Source organism: Coregonus clupeaformis, chromosome 31 (genome assembly GCF_020615455.1).
Source record: "Coregonus clupeaformis isolate EN_2021a chromosome 31, ASM2061545v1, whole genome shotgun sequence".
Lineage (NCBI taxonomy): Eukaryota > Metazoa > Chordata > Actinopteri > Salmoniformes > Salmonidae > Coregonus > Coregonus clupeaformis.
In genome coordinates, this window is record NC_059222.1 from 370500 (window position 1) to 393660 (window position 23161).

At 44.9% G+C, this 23161-nt stretch overlaps 1 pseudogene; it reads right to left on the reverse strand.

The window, feature by feature from the left end:
- Positions 1–1603: 1603 nt before the first annotated feature.
- Positions 1604–21965, reverse strand: LOC121547941 (annotated as a pseudogene).
- Positions 21966–23161: the final 1196 nt, after the last annotated feature.

A 23161-nucleotide genomic window follows, 5' to 3' on the forward strand; every position in this document is an offset into this window, starting at 1 on the left:
AACTAAAATGTACCACATTAATTGAGTTTGAGATGTGTCAACATTTCAAGAACCTCTCCAACAACTTGCGGCTGCTGGAGATCATACTGTGCGTGTTAGCCTTGGTCATCCCTATTTTCAGGGGTAGGATGGTGAACCCGTATGGCATCTACTGCGAGTTTGTCTGGGTCTTCTGTATCATTGTGGCCGTGGTCCTTCTGGTGTTTGAGATCATGCTTTTGCATATCCTCCTCGCTGCCTGCCTGCCCAACTGGGACGACCTGGTTTGCGGTCTGACCATGCTGTGCACGCTCATGGTCGCCGCCGCCACGCTCATCTTCGCCATCAAATTTGCTTGTTTGTCCTGCGTCAGCAGTATTTTCTGCGTCATCTTCTCATTGGCCGCTACTGTGGTTTTCCTGATCGACAGCGTCATAAGGAAAATGAAGTGTCCGGAGGGCTATCTGTCCAGTCTCAGGGGGGTCCTCCGCTTCACAGAGGCCGTCCTGGCTTGTATCATCCTGGCCGGCGCCACCAACTACTTCCTGGGCGTGGAGAGTGTCTTCCGTCCGCCCGCCATGTTTTTGTGCATCGTGGTCTATATAGTTTGCCTCCCTGTCACAGTGCTCATCATACTCATCCATCTGATCAAGCTACTTGAATGCCTCATCTCATGTATTGGGATGAAGCTGTTGGAGTTGGTGTTCAATGTACTGGCTGTGGTGTTTTACCTGTCTGCTGTCGTCCTCTGGCCCCTCTTTGGTTACAGGCACTACCGTAACTACAATCCGCCTAACTGTGACTACTGTCACCATGATGACCTGGATGTGGTAATTGTGGGGACCATTGGCAATCTCAGCCTATACGTTGTGGACTTGGTTTTTAGCGTCTTGGCTCGAATTAAATCCTAATATCTCAAGTCTTACTAAGTTATCAGCTGTGTACAAGTCTATTTGAAGAACAACATACAATTCACAATAGACATTTTCAAAAAGATGGAAAGAGCACATGTATAAATGTTGCTTCCTACTAACAAATACCATTAAATAAATCAACAAAATGCAAGAATACGGCCTTCTTGTCTTTTTATGTCTTCACATTTAAAATCCACAAAGGTACACTTGATGTCATTGAGTTGTTTATGGATTCAAGAAATTATAGATGTGGACCATGCTTAATTATTTCAGCAGCCTAATAGCGGATGGTATCCAGATAGGCCTGCTATTGGCCTATTATCAGCTATTACAAACTGTATGCGACTGAAATAAAAATAATTGGCTTAGCGAATCTAAATATGTGTGCTGCTGTCATCTTCTACAAATAAACATGTTCCAGTATACCCATACACAAAAATGGATGCACACATGACTGTAAGTCGCTTTGGATAAAAGCGTCTGCTAAATGGCATATTATTATTGTTATATTATTATACCAGCACCAGCAACTTGGCTTAACTAATTATTGAGTGATAGTTCTGCTGTTTGAACTGTTTTTTTTTAAAATGAGCATTGTGACTGCAATTAGAAAAGCACCCTCGATCTCCTGTAAGCAGTTTGTTGAACCACAGTGTAGCAACATGCAAGCTCAATTTCATAGATAACAAAGTATGTAGGTGTACATAACTGGTCACTTTATTTTACATTTGCTTAGAAATACATGGCTTGCATATAAAATGAGTGCAATATGCTACTGTCCAAAATCAATGCAAATGATCTATTGCCTGCTAACAATACAACGTTTTTTTATGGGTAAATTCAAATTGTGAGATATAAACTTTCAACTGAATTTCACCAACCATGGAAGAACAATTCGATAGTCAATGCAAATGCTTTAACAAAGAGACCATGCTGCTTCACACAACTCTGCTCTTGACTGAACTACTGTATCGCAGTGAAAAGTTATTGTTGTACAATGAGACATTGCATTATTTTTCTCACTTTGAGTTGATAAAAAAAATCTTATCCTTATCCTCCTTACTCCTATCCCCTACTCCGCCCCCTTTGTGTCTTGAATAACAATGTCCCGTAGTGTTTGATTTCAATTAAATTCTCAATCATCCTCTGGTTCTTCAAATTCCACTGTCTCCAGTAGGCCCTGGAAGCAGAAGTAGTGGGAATTGCAGTATACAGGTGGTTTGTCAGGAGTGGCCTGGACCTGCTCTGGTTTCTGGGAGGCAAAGGGGTTGACTCTACTGCTTTTTAAATCCATCTCCAACGCCGAGAGGACCTGCAGGGAATAGGTAATCTATGTCTTCCTGTGGGGATCAGGCAGGGTCAACAATTACACACTAAATACTATGTAGTAGACAAGTGAGCTCCCCCTGCACACACACACATATACTGATGAAGATAAGGGGGCAATCTGGGATATTGATGGAGTATGTGGGGAATGTTCAAAACCTAAATTAGATACCTTAGGTAGGAGGTATTAGCATAAAGATTAAACATTTGGCACCTTCGTGTGTGTGTGTGCATGTTAGTAGATACAGTGCCTTCAGAAAGTATTCACACCCCTTGACTTTTTCCACATTTTGTTGTGTAACAGTCTGAATTTAAAAATGGATACAATTTAGATTTTGTTTCACTGATCTACACACAATACCCCATTATGTCAATGTGGAATTTTGTTTTTAGAATCTTTTACAAATTAATACAAAATTAAAGCTGAAATGTCTTTAGGCAATAAGTATTCAACCCCTTTGTTATGGCAAGCCTAAATAAGTTCAGGACTATAATTTTGCTTAGCAGATCACCAGTGGTGGAAAAAGTACCCAATTGTCATACTTGAGTAAAAGTAAAGATACCTTAATAGAAAACGACTCAAGTAAAAGTGAAAGTCACCCAGTAAAATACTACGTGAGTAAAAGTCTAAAAGTATTTGGTTCTAAATATACTTAAGTATCAAAAGTAAATGTAATTGCTAAAATATACTTAAGTATCAAAAGTAAAAGTACAAATCATTTCCAATTCCTTATATTAAGAAAACCAGATGGCACTATTTTCTTGTTTTTTAAGTTTACGGATAGCCAGGGGCACACTCCAACACTAAGACATAATTTACAAACGAAGCATGTGTGTTTAGTGAGTCCACCAGATCATCAGTAGGGATGACCAGGGATATTCTCTTGATAAGTTTGTGAATTGGACAATTTTCCTGTCCTGCTAAGCATTCAAAATGTAACAAGTATTTTGGGTGTCAGGGAAAATGTATGGAGTAAAAAGTACAATAGTGTTTTAAGGAATATAATGAAGTAAACTTAAAAGTACATATACCCCAAAAAACTACTTATGTAGTACTTTAAAGTATGATTACTGAAGTACTTTACACCACGGCAGATCACATAATGCATGGATTCACTCTGTGTGCAATAATAGTGGTTAACATGATCTTTAAATTACTACTAAGATTGTACCCCCACAGATACAATTATCTGAAAGGTCCCTCAGTCGAGTAGTGAATTTCAAGCACAGATTCAACCAAAAAGACCAGGGTGGTTTTCAAATGCCTCGCAAAGAAGGCACTGATTGGTAGATGGGTAAAAATAAATGAAAGTAGAGACTGAATATCCCTTTTTGCATGGTAAAGTTATTAATTATGCTTTGGGTGGTGTGTCAAAAGAAATGGGGCAAAGGAGCTTTTTGTCCTGAATACAAAGTGTAATGTATTGGGAAAATCCAACACAACACATGACTGAGTACCACTCTTCATATTCTAAAGCATGGTGATGGCTGCATCATGTTATGGGTATGCTTGTCATCGGCAAGGACTGGGGAGTTTTTCAGGATAAAAATAAACAGAATTGAGCTAAGCACAGGCAAAATCCTAGAGGAAAACCTGGTCCAGTCTGTTTTCCAACAGACACTGGGAAACAAATGCACCTTTCAGCAGGACAATAATCTAAAACACAAGGCCAAATCTACACTGGAGTTGATTACCAAGACGACATTGAATGTTCCTAAATGGCCTGGTTACAGTTTTGACTTAAATCTGCTTGAAAATCTAGGGCAAGACTTGGAAATGGCTGTCTGGCAATGATCAAGAACCAACTTGACAGAGCTTTAAGAATTTAAAGAAAGAATTATGGACAAATATTGCACAAGGTGTGCAAAGCCCTTAGAGACTTACCCAAAAAGACTACCTGCTGTAAATGCTGCCAAAGGTGTTTCTAAAATGTATTTACTCAGGGGGGTGAATACTTATCAAATTAAGATATATTAGTTTGAGATTTGTCGTTAATTCTTAAAAAATGATAATTTTTTTCTTACACTCTGACATTACGGAGTATTTGGTGTAGATCGTGGACAAAAAAAATGACAATTAAATCCATTTTAATACCACTTTGTAACACAACAAAATGTGGAAAATGTTAGGAGGTCCGCTGTCTCACTGGCAGACGGTAATTTTGGTAATGCTATATAGTGAACAGATTTAGAGAATATGTCCACAATGGTAAGTATAGTATCATTACCTTCAGACTTGGGTAGGCCGGTGACAAAATCCATGGCTATGTGGGACCAGGGACGGCTGGGAACTGGGAGGGGTAGCAGCAGCCCCGAAGGGGACTGATGGGAGGCTTTGCCCCGAGCACAGGTTGAACAGGCTGCCACAAAAGCCCGAACGTCAGTTTCCATTGAAGGCCACCAAAAATGTCTCTTAAGCAGCGTCAACGTGCGTCTCATCCCAGGGTGACCAGCAAAACGGGAGGTGTGAATCCACTGCAACACCTGAGACCGGACCGTCTCGGGAACAAAGAGTAGGTTGGGAGGTCCATCACCCGGTCCCGGGTCCGTGGCAAGTGCAGTCTTCACAAGAGACTCGATCTCCCACTGTACTGCCGCCACGACGCATGAGGAAGGTAGGACTGCCTCAGGCTCGCTGGTCTCCGAAGGGTCAGCAAACTGGCGGGACAAAGCATCTGGTTTAACATTTCTTGACCCCGGTCTGTATGTTAGAATAAAGTTAAACCTACTAAAAAACAGGGCCCATCTGGCTTGGCGTGAGTTGAGTCTCTTAGTGGCTTGGATGTAAGCCAAGATTTTGTGGTCTGTCCAGACCACAAACGGCAGTTCAGCTCCATCCAGCCAGTGCCGCCATTCTTCCAGTGCTAGCTTGACCGCCAGCAGTTCCCGGTTTCCAACGTCGTAATTCCGTTCTGGGGGTGACAATTTCTTGGAGAAAAAAGCACAGGGGTGAAGCTTTTGGTCAGTGGGGGAGCGCTGGGAGAGGACTGCTCCCACACCTGAGTCCGACGCGTCCACCTCCACAATAAACTGCAGAGAGGTATTGGGGTGTATCAACACGGGGGAGGTGGAAAACAGTTCCTTCAAAACCCCTACCGCCTGCTCCGCCTCAGGGGACCACAGAAAAGGGACTTTTGGGGATGTGAGTCTAGTAAGGGGTGCCACCACTTTACTAAAACCCTTAATGAATCTACGGTAGAAGTTAGCAAAGCCCAAAAATCGTTGAAGTTGCTTACGGGTGGTGGGTGTGGGCCATTCCGTCACTGCCCGGATCTTCTCGGGGTCCGCCTTCACCTGCCCGCTCTCAATGAGGAAACCAAGGAACGATGTAGACTGTTTGTGGAACTCACACTTTTCTGCTTTGACGTACAGCTTATTCTCCAAGAGCCGTTGGACTCATGCTCCTCGGGTGACTTGGAAAAAACAAGAATATCATCCAGGTATACAAAGACAAAACGGTTCAAAAAATCCCTAAGAACATCGTTCACCATGGCTTGGAATACAGCAGGGGCGTTTGAGAGCCCAAAAGGCATGACCAAATACTCAAAATGCCCCAGTGGAGTGTTGAAAGCGGTTTTCCACTCATCTCCCTTTCGGATTCTGACAAGGTGATAAGCGTGCCTGAGGTCGAGCTTGGAGAAAACTGTGGCGCCATGCAGAGGTTCAAAAGCTGAGTTGATGAGTGGAAGGGGATACTTGTTTTTAACAGTTATGTTGTTTAAACCCCTGAAATCGATACAGGGGCGTAACGACTTGTCTTTCTTTTCAACGAAAAAGAAACCTGCACCCAAAGGAGACGACGAGGGACGGATTATGCCCGAGGCCAGAGAATCACCAATATACTGCTCCATTGCCTCTCTTTCCGGTCGGGACAGATTGTATAAGCGACTAGAGGGCAAGGGAGCACCAGGAAGCAGTTCAATAGGGCAATCATAAGGCCTATGTGGTGGTAGAGACAGAGCCTTGTCCTTACTGAAAACGTCAGCTAAGTCATGGTATTCTTTGGGGACAGATGACAGATTGGGAGGAGCTGAGGGATGAGTTGGGTTACACTTAGTGGGGGGAACCGCTGACCTAAGGCACTCTGAATGGCAGTTAGTGCTCCAACTGAGAATGGTGTGACGTGTCCAATCAATTTGTGGGTTGTGAAGAGCCAACCAGGGGAAGCCAAGGATTAGGGGGGTAGCTGAGCCAGACATAACTCTTAACTGAATGCTTTCACAATGATTGCCAGAAATCACTAGGGAAACGGGGGTGGTTTGATGAGTTATCTCCTTGAGGAGGCGCCCATCAAGGGCTGTGACTCGAATGGGGGTAGGTAGTGGCTCCACGGGGATACGAGCTTGTGTAATGAACTGGTGGCTAATAAAGTTGTCTTCTGCACCTGAGTCTATGAGAGCTGAGAGTCGGAGGGAATGACTCTGTAAACGTAAGGTTACAGGTACTTGTAATCGGGGAATGATGGGTTCAGGATCTAACTCTGGGCTCGCAAGTAGACCCACCGTTACGAGCGAGCCTTGTCTTTTGGTCGCTTAGGGCATGTAGCCAGAATGTGTGTGGCGTCTCCACAGTACAGGCACTCACCCGCCTGGAGGCGCCGTTGCCGCTCTGCTGGAGGTAGTCGAGCTCGACCCACTTGCATTGGTTCCTCCTCTGTGCTCGGGATGGGATCAGGAACAAGAAGCTGCCGGCTCCGGGGAGGCGAGACTCGAGTGGTTGAAGGCTGGGGAACTCGTCCTCCTAGATGTGGCCGACCGCCTCTCTCCCGACGCCTCTCCCGCAACCGGTTGTCTAGCTTAATGGACAGGGAAACGAGAGAATGTAAATCATGTGGCTCGTCACGAGCAGCCAGTTCATCCTTAATGGCTTCATTCAAACCGTTTAGAAATGCTCCTTGAAGTGCCACATTGTTCCACTTGGAGTCCGCTGCCAAAGTCCAGAACTCAATAGAGTACTCAGCCACACTGTTAGAACCCTGCCTCAAATTAAAAAGTATCTTGGAGGAATTACCCACATGGTCAGGATGGTCAAAAACAGTCTTCAATTTAGCAGAAAAATCAGCAAAAGTCAATCCAGTCAAAGTTTGATTTGAGCACACAGCCTCAGCCCAAACCAGAGCTCTCCCTCTTAACAGCCCCAGAACATAATGTACCTTAGAGGAATCAGTAGAAAACGACAGTGGTCTCTGCCGAAAATTCAAGTCACACTGAAGCAAAAATCCCCGGCACTTGTCCAATTCTCCATTGAACGGTTCAGGCGACGTGACCGGGGGTTCCCGATGGAACGAAGCCTGCATAATGTCAGAGGAAACAACTTGGGGTGCATCAAACTGGGGATCAGAGAGAGATGTAGAACTGATAACAGACAATTTAGAGACTTGTGTTGTTGACTGAGTCACCTGGTTCAGCAGTTGATGATTATTTTCCAAAAGAGTCCGAATCAATTGGTCATGCTGTCCTAGCAACGATCCTTGAGCCTGGATAGCTTGTTGGAAGCTGTCTTTGTTTGCCCCGTGCTGTTTCTCTGTTGGGTCCATGGCCAGATCGTTCTGTTACGCTATGGTTAAACCCAGCACTCAGAGAAACAAAACACGACTAAGGGAGTAGAAGAAACAAAAATTATTTTAATAAAAGTTCAATTTGTCTTAGTCCAAAAACAACTGAAGAAAAGGAACAGAGTGGGCTAGTCGGCTCCGGAGGAAGGAGAGGCTGAGGCAGGCAGGCAGGCAGGCAGGCAGGCAGGCAGGAAGGCAGGAAGGCAGGAAGGCAGGCAGGCAGGTTGGGAGGTATGTCTGAACTGAAGACAAAACAAACGACAGGTTAAGGAGAGTAAAGAGCCAGGCTGAAGACAAAGACAATTTAACTCTACTGGTGAGCCAAGTTACCGCTCTAGTAAGAACAACGATCTGGCGCCGGTGGAGAGCCATGCCCAGGAATTAGTAGTGCAGGTTGATGAGAGAATAGGATGCAGCTGCGTAGGCAGGAATCACTGGAAACAACCCGCAGCTGCACAGGAGAGGCAGATCCTGAGCACGCCCCCCGATCCACTCCAGACACACACCGGCAGACGCACCAACATAATGTGGACAAACACACATACAGATACAACAGACAAAGAGGGGACAAAACAAGGAGGAAGGGAAACAGAAAAGGGAGAGACAAGCTGCCCACATAACAGAAAAAGTCAAAGGGTATGAATACTTTCCGAAGGCACTAGCTAGCTACATTATACAATGCAACATGGTATTAAGCCAAAAAACTGAGTATTGTTAAAGTGCTAATCTGTTAAAGATGGAGAATGTTATACGCTATAGCAGGAAATATGGACGGTAAGATGAGGGTTATGTGGTGCTTACTCTAGTGCAGTAAACAGGGAAGGGATCTTGTAGTCCCTAAGGAGCAGCAGTGTTGGTAGCCAACCCTGATCCTGGCCTTGACTGGCATCAAACCCTATAGGAGACAGAGGAAGTCAAACAGAACTTAGCTCAGACAAAAACAGCTCAACCAGGGAAGCTCACAGTTACTATGCAAAGCTTCAACCTCAAAACCACCAAGTTGACAACCAGGAAAAGCCCTAATCTGTTTCTTGTCCATTCGTTTGAGATACAGTAATTGGAGTTTTAGCCAACACAAAATATGCTAGTCAATTCCATTTTCTTGAGTTTGGAAATTGGAAAAGCAGGACATTTGTCACGCCCTGGCTCTGGGACTCTTATGTTGAGCCAGGGTGTGTTGTTTCTATGTGTTTTGTGTTCTAGGTTTTTTATCTAGTTCATTTGTTTCTACGTTGGCCGGTGTGGTTCTCAATCAGAGGCAACGTGTATCAGCTGTTGCTTGTTGTCTCTGATTGGGAACCATACTTAGGCAGCCTGTTTTCCACAGTGTGTTGTGGGATCTTGTTCCGTGTATGGTTTGTGTCTGTTACTAAGGACTTCACGTATCGTTTTGTTGTTTTGTTCGTTCGTGGTGAATTAATAAATAAGTATGTTCACTCATCACGCTGCGCATTGGTCCACTGTATTCGACGATCGTGACAGAAGATCCCACCATAACTGGACCAAGCAGCGTGTCCAGGAGCCAACGCCAGAGAGGACTTGGGAGCAGAAGAGGGAGAGTCTGGCGAGAGCCATGGAGGCCATAGCCACGGGGGAGAGACGAACCCAATACATTTTTAGGGGGGGGCTCACACCGTGGACGACGGGACTGCTGGAGGCAGATAAGGGGCGAGTTGGTGGACGAGGAGAGAAGGCCACCGGGTTACGGGAGCCATTGGCGAGTAGAGGGAAGGAATATGTAGAGGCACGGCGAGAGGTACTGAGGTGTGTAGCCAGTCCGGTCCGGCCCGTTCCTGATCCCCATGTAAGGCCAGTGGTGTGTGTTCCCAGCCCGGCCCGGCCTGTTCCTGCTCCCCGCACCAAGCCAAGGGTGCGCGTCACCAGCTCGGCCCGGCCTGTTCCATGCCACTCGCACCAAGCCTACGGTGCGCGTCGCCAGCCCGGCTCGGCCTGTTCCTGCTCCCCGCACCAAGCCTGTGGGGCGCATCGCCAGCCCGGCCCGGCCTGTTCCTGCTCCCCGCACCAAGCCAAGGGTGCGCGTCACCAGCTCGGCCCGGCCTGTTCCTGCCACTCGCACCAAGCCTACGGTGCGCGTCGCCAGCCCGGCTCGGCCTGTTCCTGCTCCCCGCACCAAGCCTGTGGGGCGCATCGCCAGCCCGGCCCGGCCTGTTCCTGCTCCCCGCACCAAGCCTAGGATGCGCGTCGCCAGCTCGGCCCGGCCTGTTCCTGCCACTCGCACCAAGCCTAAGGTGCGCGTCGCCAGCCCGGCTCGGCCTGTTCCTGCTCCCCGCACCAAGCCTGTGGTGCGCATCGTCAGCCCAGTCTGGCCCGTCCCTGCTCCCCGCACCAAGCCTGTGGTGCGCTTCGTCAGCCCGGTTCGGCCCGTCCCTGCTCCCCGCACCAAGCCTGTGGTGCGCGTCGTCAGTCCGGCACAGCCCGTGCCTGGGTCACCGGTGCCTGGTCAGGTATCGGTTAGCTGCTCCACATCGGAGCCTGAGAGATCCGCTCCACCGATGTCCAGTCCAGATCCAGCCAGCAGGGCCAGACCAGACCAGGGGCGCTATGGGGGGTTTGTTGGAGGGTGGGGGTCAAGCCCGGAGCCGGAACCGCCTCCGAGGAGGAATGCCCACCCGGCCCTTCCGTGTTCGGTTTATGTTTGGCGCGGTCGCAGTCCGCGCCTTTGGGGGGGGGTACTGTCACGCCCTGGCTCTGGGACTCTGTTATGTTGAGCCAGGGTGTGTTGTTTCTATGTGTTTTGTGTTCTAGGTTTTTTATCTAGTTCATTTGTTTCTACGTTGGCCGGTGTGGTTCTCAATCAGAGGCAACGTGTATCAGCTGTTGCTTGTTGTCTCTGATTGGGAACCATACTTAGGCAGCCTGTTTTCCACAGTGTGTTGTGGGATCTTGTTCCGTGTATGGTTTGTGTCTGTTACTAAGGACTTCACGTATCGTTTTGTTGTTTTGTTCGTTCGTGGTGAATTAATAAATAAGTATGTTCACTCATCACGCTGCGCATTGGTCCACTGTATTCGACGATCGTGACAACATTGCACAACGGCAGAGCTTCTTACCTGGGTGAAATCCAACCACCAGATCTGGCTTAGCTGCTTTCTCGGTCTCTACAAGCTCCTCAAATAACTGGTGGTAGAGGCCCTTGCAGGCACTGATGTAGGTATTCATCCTGGGGCAAAAGTTTGTCAGAGGGGGCCTCATGATGGGCCCATCCACCACCTCTGGCCCCACCATCACCAACTCAATACCCCGGTGTCCAGGGTGCATTTGGTTCAGCTCATCATAGTCCGTCAGTCGGGCTCCCTGGGTCTTACTGTCAGAAACCCCTATCAAGTGGATGGTGAGGTGTTTAGGCCAAACAGTCTAAACCCTAGGGCAATAGTCATCGGTCGGGAGAAGTACTTGCTCGATACCTGCCAAATCAACTTTCTCAGGTCATCATCCTGGCTTGGGCCTGCCGGCGTTGGTCCAAAGGTCTGTCATATTAGTGCCAGACAAGATGGCGTCCAGATGGGGGGTGAGGTCCCCTTGCATTGCAAGCCAGTCATCCCAGCCCTTCACCTTCCCTTGTGGCCGGGTCCACTTCTTTGTAAGGAATGGGAGGTCTCTTGATTGGGTAAGAGGAAGGGGGAGTATGAAATCAGTTTAGGCCTGCTAAGTTGGTGCTATCCTCCTGGTGTTATCTCTATTTATTTATTTTAATACATTGTTCAGAAAATATCATAGAAAAAGAATTGGTCCTAGAATCGAACCGTGTGGAACACCTTTTTAATACATTTTTTTAAAAATTATCTCAGATCATCTGTCTGTACAATAAGGTGGTGCTTCATCATGACAAATAAGAGAGGAAGATTGCTCTTCTTTGTGTCGAATATAGGACCCTCAGTGCACATTGTTCATCTAAATCACGACAAACATGCAGCAATTGGCCCAATGTCATGACTCGTTCCTCTTCCAACTGCCTTCTCTTTCTCTCACCTTTGAACATGAGCCATTCCACCAGTCGGTCAATGGCTACTAAATGCAACTCTGAGCAGACCTTCTTGTGCTGAGGCCAATCAGCCTTCTGACACTGTAATGCAGTAGTAGACATTCAGACACCTGTGGTAGTCAGAAGAAGGAGGAGGGAGAGGATGGAAGGGAAAGGAAAGAACGTGTGAGGACAGTACACCCACTTCTAACCAGAGAACCCTTTTGGATCATGGAACCAGTACAATACATAATGGAGTTCATGACAAGTTTCATGTTCAAGCAAATAACCTAATTTCTTTAATTCAGTCTTTTTCATAATTACCTCACACAGTGTTTGAGTGTTTGTGCATCTGAAACCAGACCGGGCTGCTTTCTACAACTGGCGCAGAATTTAAACCCTTCCTCCATCTTCTGAAACATCTCTTTCTGAGACTTGGAGGCCATGGCGTTGGCCTTTCCCCCTGGGCCTGGGGCACTAGGGAGAGGTAGATGGAGAAACAATATTAGCAACAAAAAATTATAATTATTTTAAAGCATCATCCTTTTCAATATTGCTATAAAAACATTCTGCCATGCCAAAAGCTTTTTTGAATTTCGAACTTGACAGGGAGAATATAAAGTAGGCCTTTATTTCTAACACACTTCAACTGAAATATATTTTTTACACACATTTTACAAACTATGTCTTTACAATGAGAATGAACTAACCACAGATTTAACTAGAAATGCATGTAATAGAAACATGACACCCTTCACTCAGTGCAGGGATGTCTATAAAAAGGTAAGTGTGTGGGTGGCCGGTGGGTTTGGACATGGAGGGGTTGAAAAGGGATCCCATATCACAGAAAAAAATTAAGGGGGGTTAATACATCAAAGGCAAATGTACAGTGGGGGGGAAAAGTATTTAGTCAGCCACCAATTGTGCAAGTTCTCCCACTTAAAAAGATGAGAGAGGCCTGTAATTTTCATCATAGGTACACGTCAACTATGACAGACAAATTGAGAAAGAAAAATCCAGAAAATCACATTGTAGGATTTTTTATGAATTTATTTGCAAATTATGGTGGAAAATAAGTATTTGGTCACCTACAAACAAGCAAGATTTCTGGCTCTCACAGACCTGTAACTTATTCTTTAAGAGGCTCCTCTGTCCTCCACTCGTTACCTGTATTAATGGCACCTGTTTGAACTTGTTATCAGTATAAAAGACACCTGTCCACAACCTCAAACAGTCACACTCCAAACTCCACTATGGCCAAGACCAAAGAGCTGTCAAAGGACTCCAGAAACAAAATTGTAGACCTGCACCAGGCTGGGAAGACTGAATCTGCAATAGGTAAGCAGCTTGGTTTGAAGAAATCAACTGTGGGAGCAATTATTAGGAAATGGAAGACATACAAGACCACTGATAATCTCCCTCGATCTGGGGCTCCATGCAAGATCTCACCCCGTAGGGTCAAAATGATCACAAGAACGGTGAGCAAAAATCCCAGAACCACACGGGGGGACCTAGTGAATGACCTGCAGAGAGCTGGGACCAAAGTAATAAAGCCTACCATCAGTAACACACTACGCCGCCAGGGAATCAAATCCTGCAGTGCCAGACGTGTCCCCCTGCTTAAGCCAGTACATGTCCAGGCCCGTCTGAAGTTTGCTAGAGTGCATTTGGATGATCCAGAAGAGGATTGGGAGAATGTCATATGGTCAGATGAAACCAAAATAGAACTTTTTGGTAAAAACTCAACTCGTCGTGTTTGGAGGACAAAGAATGCTGAGTTGTATCCAAAGAACACCATACCTACTGTGAAGCATGGGGGTGGAAACATCATGCTTTGGGGCTGTTTTTCTGCAAAGGGACCAGGACGACTGATCCGTGTAAAGGAAAGAATGAATGGGGCCATGTATCGTGAGATTTTGAGTGAAAACCTCCTTCCATCAGCAAGGGCATTGAAGATGAAACGTGGCTGGGTCTTTTCAGACACTGATCCCAAACACACCGCCCGGGCAACGAAGGAGTGGCTTCGTAAGAAGCATTTCAAGGTCCTGGAGTGGCCTAGCCAGTCTCCAGATCTCAACCCCATAGAAAATCTTTGGAGGGAGTTGAAAGTCCGTGTTGCCCAGCGACAGCCCCAAAACATCACTGCTCTAGAGGAGATCTGCATGGAGGAATGGGCCAAAATACCAGCAACAGTGTGTGAAAACCTTGTGAAGACTTACAGAAAATGTTTGACCGGTGTCATTGCCAACAAAGGGTATATAACAAAGTATTGAGAAACTTTTGTTATTGACCAAATACTTATTTTCCACCATAATTTGCAAATAAATTCATTACAAATCCTACAATGTGATTTTCTGGATTTTTTTTTCTCATTTTGTCTGTCATAGTTGACTTGTACCTATGACGAAAATTACAGGCCTCTCTCATCTTTTTAAGTGGGAGAACTTGCACAATTGGTGGCTGACTAAATACTTTTTTCCCCCCACTGTATAAACCAGGGATCAGACCCCAATTCATATCAGATGGGATCAAATTCTCTGTCAAACAAAGTAAATTCATGAATTGAATGAGACGTGTCTTACAGCCATTTTACATTGTTGTGCTACCCAATCCGAAGGACCACTTCTGACCACTGTGAGGCGCAGGTCCCCTATTTTTAGAGTGGAGCATTTGGCCTGCCATGTATGGAGAGAGTTGAGGGAGGGGCAGGGGCAGGGGCAGGGAGGTTCAGGAAGCATGGCACATGAAACACACATTACAATGCAATTCATATAATAAAGCCTTGAATAAAATCTACTTATTCAACTTGAAATATCAATAAAACCTATGTAGTTATGTTTGATATGTTGTTGGAAACAGATCCAGATGAGAATGTTTTTAAAAGCATGCACATAATGGAATGGCATATTCCTTTAGTATGGGAAATATTATAGCCTATAAAGTAAACATCATATTGACTGTGACAATAGTTATGAGACACATAAAACCATCATGGCCTTGACCACATCTGAATCAGTCACTCCGTGCATATTTGCTTGCCATAGCGTGTCCTGGTCCGCAATAGACCCATGGGGACATTCAGTGTCTACATTTTGGGATAACATCAACACGAGGCAGGGGAGAGACCATAGACACATGATAGGCTACCCGGTGATTATCTATCAATAAATTATCTAGTAATAAAGCTGATTATTTCTTGGTATCGGTCATTCGAACTCTTTAAGTATAAACACGTTGCTGAATGACTCTCCTTGTGGAGCTTGCTTGAGTCGCAGCAGTGGCCTGCCCCAGCCACTTATACCACCTGTGTTCCACCTTCCAGAACTGTCTGACAACTCTAGACCCTTCCCATCTCTTCAGGTGGTTGCAGTTCTTGCATAGAAACTTCCCCTGAAAGCCATTCCACTGATTTCATCCACAGAGTTGAGCGCAGACTCCTTCAGTGTCGCTATGCAGTTGATACTTCAAAATGTACATTCTTAAACCCTTACCATGTACCTATGTTTGCCCTCTGTTGTTGCGTGCCTTTCTTTGTTTGCTGAAATCCATACTTTTTAATAAAATGTTAATAAAATACAAACACCGAGATTGTTGAGATTCAATTGAAACGTGCATTAGCGCTGAGTTGCCATTTTAGCGCAACAGCAATTAGGAAACAAGTGGTTGTATTTGATGAACGTTTTATGAAATAGTATGGATTTTGGCAAACAAAGAAAGTCACGCAACAACAGAGAACAAACGTAGGTACACGGGAGGGGTTTATCAACATTTGCATTTTTAAAGTATCAACTGCATAGTGACTCGAAGGAGCCAGAGGTTCATTTAAAAAAACTGGAATCTCTGCTCAAATCCGTGGATGAAATCATCGTGGAGTTGAGGTACCTCGCAAGATTTTTATATGCTTTAGAGAATCTCCAGTTTAGATATTTTTTTTCTGTAGGCCTAAATACCCATAAAGTGAGCCTTTTAAAATAGCAATTTTTAAATTATACTTTGTAAGACGATAGGATATTTGACCATATACAAGAGTGCATTTTAATCCACTAGAGAGAGATGTAGATCTATTCAAGACTGGCGCGCGCGCAAGCTACTTGATGTGCATTGGATCGAGTCAATCTGATGGAATGGATACCACATCTGCACTCCTCGGTTTTGACACTGAATGATTCATAATTACACTTCAGACAATAATGGGCAATTTTCACACTTTTGGAACGTCAACTTATTTGTGTAAGATATTTTTTATAGCATAAGAAAATACATATATATGTTTTCAGTTTCACTATTCAGCACGCAATTAACATAACATGTAGCCTTTAATAGCAAACAAAGTGAATGATTCAGTAGTAAAACTAAATGCACAGGCACCACAAATGTACAGAGCTTCATTAGTTTATCATACACAAAAGAGACAATGGAGATGAACACTATGAGATGGAAACAGGGGCGTCATGCCCCCATTATTTTATTTGTATATGGGGTCTCTGCGTCAGGCTCTATCTTTGCCATCATGTCACTAATTACTCCTCCATTAGCTGTCAACCTGACCTCTCTCTCTCTTTCTCTGAGGAGATCAGGGGACCTTGGGTACAACAGGCACTTATTCCTGTTGGATCTGGAGCAGGTCGATATGTCAGCCACTACTCCGTTCTACCTCGCTGTGCTTTGGGGCGTGGAACAAGACTATCTGTTCACAGAGATGTTTCATGGCCAGGAGCATGGAAAATGGAGGAGCCACTGTTTCACAACCCTCTTATCGGGATCAGAGTGGTGACATCTGCCAGCTTGCTGGCCAGGCTTGTGAGAGCAGGGCTCACTAAGTTGGGTGACCTGCAAGAAAAGGCTGGGTGGAAATCTGCCGGCAACACTTGTCATCTCCCGTCTGGATTACTGCAACTCGCTGTTGGCTGGGCTCCCTGCCTGTGCCATTAAACCCCTACAACTCATCCAGAATGCCGCAGCCCGTCTGGTGTTCAACCTTCCCAAGTTCTCTCACGTCACCCCGCTCCTCCGCACACTCCACTGGCTTCCAGTTGAAGCTCGCATTTGCTACAAGACCATGGTGCTTGCCTACGGAGCTGTGAGGGGAACGGCACCTCCGTACCTTCAGGCTCTGATCAGTCCCTACACCCAAACGAGGGCATTGCGTTCATCCACCTCTGGCCTGCTGGCTCCCCTAGTTCCCGCTCAGCCCAGTCAAAACTGTTCGCTGCTCTGGCACCCCAATGGTGGAACAAGCTCCCTCACGACGCCAGGACAGCGGAGTCACTCACCACCTTCCGGAGACATTTGAAACCCCACCTCTTTAAGGAATACCTGGGATAGGATAAAGTAATCCTTCTACCCCCCCCAAAAAAACACAAAAAAAAAAACATTGTAAAGTGGTTATCCCACTGGCTATAAGGTGAATGCACCTACTTGTAAGTCGCTCTGGATAAGAGCGTCTGCTAAATGACGTAAATGTAAATGTAACATGGCTTCCTCCATAAAGTCTACCAGGCTGCTACAGCAGGTGGTGGAATGGGTACGTGCTGCCTTACCAGGCTTGTTCAGAGAGCTGCTGAGGAGTAGGCAGAGACTGGACCGTCTAACCCCGAATGACACTGACCTACCTCTTTTCACCATTGCTGCCGCTGCAGGGGAACACCAGGAGGGGGAGGGAATGATCCTATCCTTTTTTTTAAAGAAGAAATTCTTATTTACAGTGACTGCCTACACCGGCCAAACCCGGACAACGCTGGGCCAATTGTGCGCCGCCCTATTGGACTCCCAATCACGGCCGGTTGTGATACAGCCTGGAATCGAACCAGGGGGTCTGTAGTGATGCCTCAAGCGCTGAGATGCAGTGCGTTAGACCACTGCGCCACTCGGGAGCCCAAGGCATAAGGTTGGCAGTGTGGTTAAGGTTAAGGTTAGGTTTAAAATCACATTTTAAGAAGATTAATTGTAGAAATAGGCCAGGTATATGAATTTGTGGCTGTGGTAACTGGTGACGATCAGGCATAACTCTGATATGAAGTGGTTTTTCTCAAAGTTGCATCATCATCAAATCATTTTATAACAGGGGAAAATTCTAGCCAATGAACATATCCTGTAGCAGCAGTCTACTGAAACACAATAGGTCAGGCTCTCGTACCGGATTTTTGACCACAGAAGATGAAAGGGGTCGGTGAAAGGTGAATAATTGCTGACAATAAAGAGGTAAGTTCGATTGCGTTTCAGTAGAGAAACCAACCAACTAGCTAGCTAGCTAATCAACTATGATTTCAAAGTTGAAATTGAAGTAGGTAGATATTTATTAAAGCAGGCTATTGATTAGGCAAGCTAGGTTAACGTCAGCTAGCTAGGAAGCTAACTAGCTAACATTTAACCAGTTAAAACCTGTGGTTTAACATTTACATTACATTTTAGTCATTTAGCAGACGCTCTTATCCAGAGCGACTTACAGTTAGCGCATACATTATTTTATCGAACCCACAACCCTGGCGTTGCAAACGCCATGCTCTACCAACTGAGCTACATCCCCTGCTGGCCATTCCCTCCCCTACCCTGGACGACGCTGGGCCAATTGTGCGCCGCCCCATGAGTCTAAGTCTGAGTTTAACCAAAGATGGTTTTGTTTTCTATACCGTCTTTGGTTTAACTAAGAGCATTATAGCTAAGTCAACAAGGGGTTTAGTAGAGGAAGAGGACTTGGAAGACCAGCATGACTGGGAAGGAGTGGCAGAGGAAGGGGGAGAGGCATTGTGAAAATAGACAGGGAAAGCCTTGAAGAGGGCGGTGATTGAGAAGGGGGAGTCAAGAGAGGTCAGGCTCTGAACCAAATAATAGCCAATATTGTAAACCGCTAACTGCTTACTTTGAGATAGTCATATTGAAATACAGATTTGTGCAGTTACAATAAATGAGTGACCTCAAACCATTTCTCTCCTCTCTCCATCCCCCTTCCATGCAGGGCCACGGTCACTAATATGTGTTGGTGAAGTTGTTCTCTGCTCAGCTGACAGGGACAGGAGATACAGGAGTCCATTCTGTCCCAAATATGCTACCTTGGCTCTCCTCTATGCACAGCACACTGGGACTTCCTGCAGGTAATCATGACATCCACCAATCACCCCTGTAGCCTAATAATTAGTGGTACTGAGAGTTCCTCTAATTTCTTTGATGCTGTATAGAAGCATTCTTCATAGGACATTTGTCACGTAGAGAAGATGATGACCAGCTGCTGTCTATTGGCTAGAAAGACGGTTCTATACAGAGTATGGTTCTACACTGAATGTATACTGAACAGAAACATAAACGCAACATGTAAAGTGTTGGTCCCTTGTTTCATGAGTTGAAATAAAATATCCCAGAAATGTTCCATATGCTCAAAAAGCTTATTTCTCTTTAATTTTGTGCAAAAATGTGTTTACATCCCTGTTAGTGAGCATTTCTCCTTTGCCAAGATAATCCATCCACCAGACAGGTGTGGCATATTAAGAAGCTGATTAAACAGCATGATCATTACACAGGTACACCTTGTGCTGGGGGCAATAAAAGGCCACTCTAAAATGTGCAGTTTTGTCACACAACACAATGCCACAGATGTCTCAAGTTGAGGGAGCATGCACTTGACATGCTGACTGCAGGAATGTCCACCATAGCTGTTGCCAGAGAATTGAGTGTTCATTTCTCTACCATAAGCCGCCTCCAACATCGTTTTAGAGAATTTGGCAGTACGTCCAACCGGCCTCACAACCACAGACAATGTGTAACCACGCCAGCTCAGGACCTCCACATCCGGCTTCTTCACCTGCGGGATCGTCTGAGTCCAGCCACCCAGCACAAGGTGCACCTGTGTATTGATAATGCTGTTTAATCAGCTTCTTGATATCCCACACCTGTCAGGTGGATGGATTATCTTGGCAAAGGAGAAATGCTCACTAACAGGGATATAAACACATTCCTCCTCATAATTTGAGAAAAATAAGCTTTTTGTGCGTATGGAACATTTCTGGGATCTTTTATTATAAGCTACGGACAATGAACACAGTTGCATTTTATCGATGGCAATATGAATGTACAAAGAGACCGTGATGAGATCCTGAGGCCCATTGTTGTGCCATTCATCTGCCGCCATCACCTCATGTTTCAGCATGATAATGCACGGCCCCATGTCGCAAGGATCTTCTTTGAAATTGTTGCATGTTGCGTTTATATTTTTGTTCAGTGCATCTTCACCTTGCGTAAAGGGATATTCAATGTCTGTTTTGTTTTTTTACCCATCTACCAATAGGTACCCTTCTTTGTGGTTGAAGCTGTGTTTGAAATTCACTGCTCGACTGAGGGACCTTACAGATAATTGTATGTGTGGGGTACAGAGATGAGGTAGTCACTCAAAAATCATGTTAAAAACTATTATTACACACAGAGTGAGTCCATGCAACTTATTATTTGACTTATTAAGCACATTTTTACTCCTGAACTTATTTAGTCTTACCATAACAAAGGGGTTGAGTACTTATTGACTCAAGAAAGTTCAGCTTTTCATTTTGAATAATTTTGGAAAAATGTCTAAAAACATGATTCCACTTTGACATTATGGGGTATTGTGTGTATGCCAGTGACCCCAAATCTCAATTTAATACATTTTAAATTCAGTCTGTAGCACAACAAAATGTGGAAAAAGTCAAGGGGTGTGAATACTTTCTGAAGGCACTACAAGCTGAAGGGGGGTAACTGGGTCTCCCCTATCCTATCCTATCCTATTCTGATGCCCTGATGACAGAGTTCCCCTAACAGGATGGTAATACCCTGGTAATGGAAACCCTTGAGAACAGAGCTCCATTAGGGAACAGCAGGAGATACCTCAGAAATGAGGCGACCAGCCTGTGGCCCTTGACGCCAAATCCCAACTGCAACAGTGAGTCAATCCCCCCAGTGGCCACTTGCATTCGTGTGTGTATCATACTACAGGGTGTGTATTGTCAGTATCAATGTACGGGTGTATTGTCAGTCTCTAGCCTCCACCTGCAAGGGTTTACATGACTGTAAAAAGAAAAGAAAAAAAAGACTACATTTACAGGCTGTATAACAATCTATACACTAAATCTATTCATGGATTTTTACAGAGAATTACAGGGATATGCCAAAAATATAAAGCATTTATAAAGATTTTGTAATTTGTTTTTGTGGAGTGTATTCTATATAGTATATATTACAGAGTACATAACATGCATAAAACTATTATGTTGTAAGTTATTCTGTAAAATACAAATCACCTTTACCTATTCTACTCACATTGTAATAAGACTGTTATATTTCTACACAGTATTAGACAATACATTTACATTATGCCATGCAATATATACTGTATATTTTGATATATATATATTTTTTTTGCATATATACTGCAAATATATATTTCTCTCTTTGAATAGTGTGATATAGAATGAGGCTTATAGAAGTTTGGTGAACAGGAGAGTACACCCTGAGATAATAGATGTCTTGAAACTCTATCCTTGACAGGACTGGCTCCAAAAGCACTGCAGAAATGCATTAAAGGCTAAATTACCTTGACAGACAAATGCCTAGCATGCTCTGGAGTATACGTATACCCACATACTGGCTATACTGTTTAGGCCTGTGTAACTTTGAACTGTATAGAGGTACAGAAGTTCAATACTGGAACTTTACATCAAGTTTCAGATAAGTGTGAAACGTGTCTCTTAGCCAGAATAAGGCATATGTGCAAGGCAAAAAAAATGCATTGTATAATTAATTGAAAACAGATTTTTCCACTCTGAAATAACTACAGTATATACGTATTGTTCATATCTACAGGGCACAAGGAGAACAAAGCATGATATTAGACTTCCCACAAGAAGAAAAGTTGTATTTCTCGAGAGACTCAAGAGTTTCTGACCACGAAGTTGATACCAGAGTCTAAAATCACTACAGACAGGCTATGCAGACAAATTAAAACAACGCTGGTAAACTTGTAAACCAACCAAAATAACTTTACAATACCTTGTCAGGTCTGTTTTAGAGGATTGTGGTCTAGGCTTTTCTTCTTCACTGGGTCTTTTTCTAGTCTCTTCCTCACTCCAGACTGCCCAGTGAGGGATGGTGACGGTGAATGACAGCTCCCCAGGTTAGGTGGTGGTTGTGCAATGCTACCACCAAGCAGTGGAGCCGGTAGTGAAAACCTATCCCCCTCCGGGCTGGGGGCAAGGCAAAAGCACTGATGCCTGAGCTCTGGAGGATTCCCGGCATCTGAGGTCAAGGGGGAGATTTGGGGGGGCAAAGTGAGGGGTTGAGGGGGTGGGGGTTAGGGAAGGGAGGAGGGAGTGGTGGAGGTTAGGTGATAAACAGAGGCAGAGATTAGGAGGGCTGGGGTAAAAGGGAGGGGGGTTGTTGATGGATTATGGCTAGGGGTGTGGATTGGAAGGGGCAAAAGGGGTTTTGGATGATGTCACAGGGGATGGAGGATTGGGGCTTGGGAAGGGAGGAGGCGGGGAGGAGGTTCAGTGATAAACAGGGGCGAAGGTTGGGAGGGATGTTAAGGGGTTAAGTGGTTTGGGAAGGGGTTCTGGGTGACATATGACCTCATGTTCTTGGTTATCAAGGCACATTCCTCTGCACTGTCCCAGCCTCACATGCTGAGGTGCTTTCTGGTGGACAAAGGAAGATGGGTAGGGTAACTGATCCTGAAGAGCGAAGTGCACATATCTTCAAACTGTGGCCAATAAAAACAGAGAATACTATAGACAGGTTGTCAAGAACTGTCTGTTTGTCTACCTGTTACTCTCTGACTGAACAGTAGAGTAGTTAGAAGAGAAAGCTGATACATAAGTAGAGGGCATGTCAAGAAACGAACAAGTTGTATTTTTTTTAATAAAAAAAACTTTTTTTGGTCCATCGGAACCTGAGATGAAAAATTAAACATACACCGTTTTTTTTTTAGATATAGATTTCTCCCAAAATCAATAAAATACTATATTCAGTATATAACATTCCTGCCCAAATAACAAGAGTTCCATTTTCAGCAATATGTTGGATTAAAACAGTTGGTTCACTGTGTCGATTGGGGTTGATTATAGCATTGAAGTCTATACAGTTTACAAATTAAGAACCAGATAGATAGACAGAGGCTGTTGGCTATAGACTGTAAATGGTCAGAGGGTCAGGATTTCCACATAGACCACACCACTGGCCATAGCCTCTAGAGAACACCAGGGTCACCCCTGCTGCAAGGAAGTCACTACCACCACAACTCAACACGAGGTGAATAGAATGATCCACAGGAACAACACAGAGACAGAGAGACAGAGAGAGAGAGAGAGAGAGAGAGAGAGAGAGACAGAGAGAGAGAGAAAGAGAGAGAGAGACAGAGAGAGAGAGAAAGAGAGAGAGACAGAGAGA